Below are 9605 nucleotides of genomic sequence, written 5' to 3'. Positions count from 1 at the left end.
TACTCTATCGATACTGGAACTTCACTGAGACTCCCCTCAGATATCCTGTTGTTTGCCTGTGTCATGGAGATCCTATAGTTTTGGATCTGTAGGACCTGCTCCTTCATGTACTCCAGCAGTTCATCAATGGGGTAGAGGTTGGGATGGATAATTCAAAGCCCTGGATCTAGGCCTGAGAGGTATCTGAGCAGGTGTGTGTAGCTCTCTTGCACCCACATCACCAGGGCAAGCTTGCCTGCCCTGCCCTGGCTGGCCCATCCAATGCCGCAGCCAGCAAAGGGCAGACCAAGCTTTGCCGCTCTCATCCATGGCTGGTTCATCCATGCCCATGCCAGCAGAGCCAGCTCTACTGTGTCTAGATGAGATGCAGGGCCTGCCTGTCCCGAATGCTGCAGCAGACAAGTTGCAGGGTCAGCCCTTCCACACTCATACCTTCAGGGCTATCTCACCCACACTCTTCACAACCGGGGCCACATCTTCTGTGCTTCCCAGGTAAAGTGCAGAGCCTGATCTTCTTAGTGTGGCATCAGGTGAAGGGCAGGGATACCTCTCCTGCTCTCATGACCCTAGCGGGCGGCCAGCTCTCCCTCCTGCTACACATGATAAAGGCAAATGAGGGGCTGGATCTCCAATGTTCATGCCCTAGAGACCAGCTTACCTGCAACCCTTAGATCCAGGGCCAGCTCCACTATGCTGACCAGGCTAGGTTCAGGGCTCAATATCCTGAGAGATCCAGTAGGTAAGGGACAGGGCCAGTCTCCTGCTCTGATGACCTTGGGGTCAGCTCTTCTGTCTGCTGTATGTAGCAAGGGGCTGGGGGTCAGGGGGAATCATCTCTTCTTCACTCATGTCACTACACAGCAGACAAGTGGTCTCCCACACTCATGTAATTGCACAGGCTCACTCAAAATCCTGCCAACAGGGTCATCCCTACTGTGTTGCCCAAGGTTGATGTAGAGCTTGCTCTCCCAAGTGCTGAAGTCAGTGAGAGACAGGGACAGTTCTCCTGTTCTCATGACCCCAGGGCCAGGTCTCTCACCTGCTGCAGGTGGCAAGGAGCTGTGGGAAAGAGGGTATCTCCCTTATTCATGCCAATTCTCAGGAGATAAGTGGCAGGGTGGGCTTTCCTACACTCATACCTTCAGGAGCGCTTATTCGCAACTGCAACCATGGCCAGGTCTACTGTGCTTCCTGGGCAACGTGCAGGGGCTTCTTTCCTGAGTACTTCAGCTGGCTAGGGGCAGGGTCAGCTCTTGTGCTCTCACATCCCCAGGGCCAGCTCTCCCATAACTCCCAGGCAAGGGGTGAGTCCAGTTCTGCACAGCTCTCTCAGACATCAAGATGTCCCAGAGTGGCTGCCCAGACCAGGCATGTCTGCCAGGCCTTTGGTTGTAACAGACTCCTGATGCTGTAGGGCCACAGACCCAGACATAGTCCCCAGTGACATCACAGGCCAGGACCCCACCATGGTCTCAGGCGGCATCAACAGCTACTCACATCAGGCTGTTCCTCACTACTTCTGAGTCTCCAGTTCTGACTCTCTTCATTGTGACCACATCCTCTATTTCTCTTTTTTTTCTTCCACTTCTCTACCACTTGCTTCTTTTATTCAATTGTTCATAGGTTAGGACACAGCCTCTCTCCTCTCTGCCACCTATTGATGCACACTGACACAGCAGCTACACATGTAAAGCCTTTTGGGGTAGAGAGTTTTATAATTTTTATCAAAAGATCAAAAGACATTCCATATAATCAGATTTATATATTTTTTTGAGTGTGCAATTTTTATTTCTGCTCCGATGACCTAGTGGTCAGCTACTGATCACGTATTTTCTTACACTCTTTGAATAGTATCTTAGTTACTGTGCTATTGCTGTGAAGAGACACCATGACCAAGGCAACTTATGAAAGAAAGCATTTCATTGGGAACTTGGTTACAGTTTCAGAGAGTTAGTCCCTGACCATCATGGCTGGAGCCTGGCAGCAGGCAGGCATGGCACTGGAGCAGCAGTTGAAAATTTCCATCTAATCTATAACCATGAGGGGTGTGTGTGTGTATGTGTGTGTGTGTGTGTGTGTGTGTAGAGAGGAGCAGGGAGAGGGAGAGGAAGAGGTGAGGGGAGAGAGACCGGGCCTGACATGAACTTTTGAAACCTCAAAGCCCACCTCCAGTGGCATGTTTCCTCTATGTTAGCCACACCTCCTAATCCTTCTCAAATAGTTCTGCCAACTGGAAACCAGACAATTCAAATATATAAGCATTAGGGGCCATTCCCATCTAAACCACCATAAATAATAGTAAGTCTTCTCACCTTTTGCTAAGAGACTCATAGTTCTATAACTCTGCTTTAACCTTCATGTCCTCCTTGGATTACAGATGGTGGAAAAAATAATTAGTGGCCTTGAAGAGAGTCCATTGAGATAATCCCATCAGAGAAACAAAAGGAAAGGATAAAGAGAAATGTAACTGTCTGACACCATTGAGCAAGGCATCAAGACCAGACAGATGAGAAATATTAGGGATTGCTCTAATTTTCTGTGAGCATCGCCTCATGTTTACATGACACAGCCATAGATGAATGATACAGATATAAGGATAGAGATCTATAGATGATATAGAGATAGATGATGTAGATATTGATTACATAGATAGGTATAGGTAGATGATATAGATGCAGACATAGCATAGGTACAGATATATCTCCATCCTCAGGATTAAGCTAGATCTTTTCATTTCAGACATTTTATTTCCAAAATCTTACAGTTTTATCAGACTCTTGCTTAGCGCAAGTGACATCACTGTCCCAGGCTGAACAATTGCTGATGACTGCTTTGGCAAAAATCCCAAGGACAGGATTTCCCTGCAGAAAAAGCTTCAGCTCAGACAAGATGAGGATAACTTCAGGAAATGGATCTTTCTAGATCAAACAATAACAATATTCTACAGGGAACTTTCTTTCCACACTGCCCTCCTCCCTACTCTCTCCCTTATTTCACTGTGTTAGGAATGAAACCCAGGGCTTTACGTGTGACAAGCAAGCACTCTTCCATCTGGGAAGCTTTCTGGAGTGCCAAAACCTGACCACTGGTGTAACTACTATGACATCTTGGTTTTAAGGCTTCCATAGAGAATGGGGAAGAGAAATGGATCAAGAAATAAAGTCACAAGTCTAGACCTTTACTGAGATTCAGCAAGGATTTTTGTTTTTTGTTTTTTGTTTTTAGTTTGTTTTGAATGAGTGTCTATCAGCTTGCTATAACTTTGGTTGATTTCAAGAACTTTGCAAATCTAATCTCACAAAGTTTGACAGCGCTTTCATTGCTTTGTAGAGGACCTCATTACTGAATTTCATCTCCTGAGTGTGTGTTTTCATGGATGTGTATATTTTATCATGGAACATTTTAAACATATATAAAGTATGGGCTAAGACAATACAGCCCTATGTACCTATCTGGTTTAGTCAGTGTTTTATTGCTGTAAAGAGACACCATGATGATGGCAACTCTTGTAAAAGAAAGCATTAACTGGCTCTTGCTTACAGTTTCATTATTGTCATGGGGGGAAGCATGATGACACATAAGCAAACATGGGAGCTGAGAGTTCTACATCCAGATCCAAAGGCAGCAGGAAGAAAGAGCCACAAGACCTGGCTCGGGCCCCTGAAACCTCAAAGCCCATCCCCAGTGACATACTTCCTCTAATAAGGCCACACCTACTCCAATAAGGCCACACCTCCTAATCCCTGTCAACTAGCACCACTCCCTAATGACCAATCATTCAACACATGAGCTCATGGGGACATTCCTATTCAAACCACCACCTGTGGTAAGATGCCCAGGCAAAAGAAAACCAAGGGCAAGGCATGGTGGTGCATGCCTTTACTCCCAGGACTTGAGAGGTAGAGACAGATGAACCCCATGGCAGCCTGATCTATATAATGAGTCCAGCCTAGCCCAGGATACATAACAAGACCTTGTCAAAAACCAAAAACCAAACCCAAACAAAATAACTCAAAGCCCCCAACACTGAAAGGAGAGAGGATTTGTTTTGGCTCACAGTTATGTGTTACAGTCCCAGTTCTGTTGCCGGGAAGGTTTTGTGACAGAAAGCTTGAAACAGCTGGGTCACATTGCATTTACAGTCAAGAAGCAGGAAGCAATGGATGGACACATGCCATTGCTCTCCTCCCTTTCTCCACCTCTGCTGTCTGGAGCCAGCCAGGGAATGGCACCACCAATTAACATAAAGTAACACACACACACACACACACACACACACACACACACGTCCAGGGGCCCATCTTCTGGTAACTCTAGTCTCTGTCAAGCTAGCAAGGAGAAGGCACTCTGAGATGCCTTTAAGGATCCGACAAGGTTGTGCTCCCAGTTGCACACATGTGGATGCTGTGCTGGGTCCTTGATGTTCTTTTTTTTGGGGGGGGGGTATTTATTTCATTTACATTTCCAATGCTATCCCAAAAGTCCCCCACACGCTCCCCACCCACTCCCTCACCCACCCATTCCCACTTCTTGGCCCTGGCATTCCCCTGTACGGAGGCATATAAAGTTTGCACAACCAATGGGCCTTTCTTTCCACTGATGGTCGACTAGGCCATCTTCTGATTCATATGCAGCTAGAGACACGAGCTCTGGGGAGTACTGGGTAGTTCATATTGTTGTTCCACCTATAGGGCTGCAGATCCCTTTAGCTCCTTGTTCTAACTAAAGTCACAGTCAGAGAATGAAAGTCTAAAGCACAGTACAAGACGATTGGGTACGAAAGCAGCAGTGACTGGGACTAGTGACAGATGGATGCTAGAGTGCTCAGTACACATCTAACCTCCACCAACACCAACACCCTGCCCTTCCCATGTTGGAATAAGGTATTTGTGCAATTTTAAGAAGTTTCCAATGTGCTTTTAATCCATTCTTTAGGGCCTTGGTTCTCAGTCTCGATTGCCCATTCAAGTCACTGGTTTCAGGGTAATTCTAGTCTAGCTCTCCCTCTGCTGGCTACCATTAATATTACAGTGAGCTGTCCCTCTCCTTCTCATCCTTAGCATGGATAGAAAGTTACAATGGCTATAGTTTCTTTTTCTTATGTTAATAAACAACTTTATTCTGGTCACCACAGCGGGAACATTCCCAGCTAAATGCACAGTGAAGTGAGGTATTACTGTGTCGATACAGGAGCCAATGAGTTACACGGGACAGAGTATGAGGAGACAACACCAAAGTTGTGGGGTTAGACCAGGACAGAGGCCCTAGGCTGATGCAGAAAGGCATATCTTCAGCATTTGTATTGCTTCAGTAATGTTAGGGGAACAGATAAAAAAACTAGAACCAGATTCTATGACATCTTGAGTAATGCTGCTTTGCACACACACACACACACACACACACACACACACACACACACAGAGAGAGAGAGAGAGAGAGAGAGAGAGAGAGAGAGAGAGAGAGATATTTCAGGAGATTCTAGTGACACTGCCACAAACAAGCAGCTTGCTTTTCACCACTTCCTCAGTTTCACCCATGCCTGAACTCCCATCTTTGAACCAAGTCTTGATGAAAGTCTCATATAAACAATGAAATTAGACAGCAATGGCTACATCCTAAGGGCACCAGGCATCTCTGGCTAGCTAGCCTCTAAGAGTGATGGATGCCTCGTCTGGAGCATAATACAGAGGATGAGTAAAAGCAGTAAATAGTCTACAAACTGCTGGCTAAATATTCTGTCTGCAGGTGTGATCTGAGCCCACCTCCATAGCTCTAGGAAAGAAACCAAATCAGAATAAATAGCTTTCTCTACAGCATTCCAGGAAGGACTGACAAGATGTTGAAGGTTAACTCACACAGTATTAACATTTTTCTTTTTTTTCCCCATTTTTTATTAGGTATTTAGCTCATTTACATTTCCAATGCTATACCAAAAGTCCCCCATACCCACCCCCCCCCCACTCCCCTACCCACCCACTTCCCCTTTTTGGCCCTAGCATTCCCCTGTACTGGGGCATATAAAGTTTGCAAGTCCAATGGGCCTCTCTTTCAAGTGATGGCCTATTAGGCCATCTTTTGATACATATGCAGCTAGAGTCAAGAGCTCCGGAGTACTGGTTAGTTCATATTGTTGTTCCACCTATGGGGTTGCAGTTCCCTTTAGTTCCTTGGGTGCTTTCTCTAGCTCCTCCATTGGGGGCCCTGTGATCCATCCAATAGCTGACTGTGAGCATCCACTTCTGTGTTTGTTAGGTCCTGGCATAGTCTCAAAAGAGACAGCTATATCTGGGTCCTTTCAGCAAAATCTTGCTAGTGTGTGCAATGGTGTCAGCGTTTGGAAGCTGATTATGGGATGGATCCCCGGATATGGCAGTCTCTAGATGGTCCATCCTTTCGTCACAGCTCCAAACTTTGTCTTTGTAACTCCTTCCATGGGTGTTTTGTTTCCTATTCTAAGAAGGGGCAAAGTGTCCACACTTTGGTCTTCGTTCTCTTGAGTTTAATGTGTTTAGCAAATTATATCTTATATCTTGGGTATCCTAAGTTTCTGGGCTAATATCCACTTATCAGTGAGTATATATTGTGAGAGTTCCTTTATGATTAGGTTACCTCACTCAGGATGATGCCCTCCAGGTCCATCCATTTGCCTAGGAATTTCATAAATTCATTCTTTTTAATAGCTAAGTAGTACTCCATTGTGTAAATGTACCACATTTTCTGTATCCATTCTTCTGTTGAGGGGCATCTGGGTTCTTTCCAGCTTCTGGCTATTATAAATAAGGCTGCTATGAACATAGTGGAGCATATGTCCTTCTTACCGGTTGGGACATCTTCTGGATATATGCCCAGGAGAGGTATTGCTGGATACTCTGGTAGTACTATGTCCAATTTTCTGAGAAACCGCCAGACTGGTTTCCAGAGTGGTTGTACAAGCTTGCAATCCCACCAACAATGGAGGAGTGTTCCTCTTTTTTCACATCCTCGCCAGCATCTGCTGTCACCTGAATTTTTCATCTTATCCATTCTGACTGGTGTGAGGTGGAATTTCAGGGTTGTTTTGATTTGCATTTCCCTGATGATTAAGGATGTTGAACATTTTTTCAGGTGCTTCTCTGCCATTCGGTATTCCTCGGGTGAGAATTCTTTGTTCAGTTCTGAGCCCCATTTTTTAATGGGGTTATTTGATTTTATGGAGTCCACCTTCTTGAGTTCTTTATATATATTGGATATTAGTCCCCTGTTCGATTTGGGATAGGTAAAGATCCTTTCCCAATCTGTTGGTGGTCTTTTTGTCTTATTGACGGTGTCTTTTGCCTTGCAGAAGCTTTGCAATTTTATGAGGTCCCATTTATCAATTCTCGATCTTACAGCACAAGCCATTGCTGTTCTATTGAGGAATTTTTCCCCTGTACCCATATCTTCGAGGCTTTTCCCTACTTTCTCCTCTATAAGTTTCAGTGTCTCTGGTTTTATGTGGAGTTCCTTAATCCACTTAGATTTGACCTTAGTACAAGGAGATAGTAAGGGATCAATTCGCAATATTCTACATGATAACAGCCAGTTGTGCCAGCACCATTTGTTGAAAATGCTGTCTTTTTTTCCACTGGATGGTTTTAGCTCCCTTGTCAAAGATCAAGTGACCATAGGTGTGTGGGTTCATCTCTGGGTCTTCAATTCTGTTCCATTGGTCTACTTGTCTGTCACTATACCAGTACCATGCAGTTTTTATCACAATTGCTCTGTAGTACAGCTTTAGGTCGGGCATGGTGATTCCACCAGAGGTTCTTTTATCCTTGAGAAGAGTTTTTGCTATCCTAGGTTTTTTGTTATTCCAGATGAATCTGCCGATTGCCCTTTCTAATTCGTTGAAGAATTGAGTTGGAATTTTGATGGGGATTGCATTGAATCTGTAGATTGCTTTTGGCAAGATAGCCATTTTTACTATATTGATCCTGCCAATCCATGAGCATGGGAGATCTTTCCATCTTTTGAGATCTTCTTTAATTTCTTTCTTCAGAGACATGAAGTTCTTGTCATACAGATCTTTCACTTCCTTAGTTAGAGTCACGCCTAGGTATTTTATATTATTTGTGGCTATCGAGAAGGGTGTTGTTTCCCTAATTTCTTTCTCAGCCTGTTTGTCCTTTGTGTAGAGAAAGGCCATTGACTTGTTTGAGTTAATTTTATATCCAGCTACTTCACTGAAGCTGTTTATCAGGCTTAGGAGTTCTCTGGTGGAATTTTTAGGGTCACTTATATATACTATCATATCATCTGCAAAAAGTGATAATTTGACTTCTTCCTTTCCAATTTGTATCCTCTTGATCTCCTTTTGTTGTCTAATTGCTCTGGCTAGGACTTCAAGTACAATGTTGAATAGGTAGGGAGAGAGTGGACAGCCTTGTGTAGTCCCTGATTTTAGTGGGATTGCCTCAAGCTTCTCACCATTTACTTTGATGCTGGCTACTGGTTTGCTGTAGATTGCTTTTATCATGTTTAGGTATGGGCCTTGAATTCCTGATCTTTCCAAGACTTTTATCATGAATGGGTGTTGGATTTTGTCAAATGCTTTCTCAGCATCTAACGAGATGATCATGTGGTTTTTGTCTTTGAGTTTGTTTATATACTGGATTACGTTGATGGATTTCCGTATATTGAACCATCCCTGCATCCCTGGGATGAAACCTACTTGGTCAGGATGGATGATTGTTTTGATGTGTTCTTGGATTCGGTTAGCAAGAACTTTATTGAGGATTTTTGCATCAATATTCATAAGGGATATTGGTCTGAAGTTCTCTATCTTTGTGGGGTCTTTTTGTGGTTTAGGTATCAGAGTAATTGTGGCTTCATAGAATGAGTTGGGTAGAGTACCTTCTGTTTCTATTTTGTGGAATAGTTTGTGAAGAACTGGGATTAGATCTTCTTTGAAGGTCTGATAGAACTCTGCACTAAACCCATCTGGTCCTGGGCTTTTTTTGATTGGGAGACTATTAATGACTGCTTCTATTTCTTTGGGGGATATGGGGCTGTTTAGATCATTAACCTGATCTTGATTCAACTTTGGTACCTGGTATCTGTCTAGAAACTTCTCCATTTCATCCAAGTTCTCCAGTTTTGTTGAGTATAGCCTTTTGTAGAAGGATCTGATAGTGTTTTGGATTTCTTCAGGATCTGTTGTTATGTCTCCCTTTTCATTTCTGATTTTGTTAATTAGAATGCTTTCCCTGTGCCCTCTAGTGAGTCTGGCTAAGGGTTTGTCTATCTTGTTGATTTTCTCAAAGAACCAGCTCCTCGATTGGTTGATTCTCTGAATAGTTCTTCTTGTTTCCACTTGGTTGATTTCGCCCCTGAGTTTGATTATTTCCTGCCGTCTACTCCTCTTGGGTGAATTTGCTTCCTTTTGTTCTAGAGCTTTTAGGTGTGTTGTCAAGCTGCTAATGTGTGCTCTCTCTAGTTTCTTTTTGGAGGCACTCAGAGCTATGAGTTTTCCTCTTAGAAATGCTTTCATTGTGTCCCATAAGTTTGGGTATGTTGTGGCTTCATTTTCATTGAACTCTAAGAAGTCCTTAATTTCTTTCTTTATTTCTTTTTTTTTTTCCATTTTT

At 43.8% G+C, this 9605-nt stretch overlaps 1 pseudogene; it reads right to left on the bottom strand.

Moving 5' to 3' along the window:
- Positions 1 to 1604: 1604 nt before the first annotated feature.
- Gm22424 lies at positions 1605 to 1707 on the bottom strand (annotated as a pseudogene).
- Positions 1708 to 9605: the final 7898 nt, after the last annotated feature.

Source organism: Mus musculus, chromosome 2 (genome assembly GCF_000001635.26).
Source record: "Mus musculus strain C57BL/6J chromosome 2, GRCm38.p6 C57BL/6J".
NCBI classification, from domain to species: Eukaryota; Metazoa; Chordata; class Mammalia; order Rodentia; family Muridae; genus Mus; species Mus musculus.
This window is presented reverse-complemented; position numbering and strand designations above follow the sequence as displayed.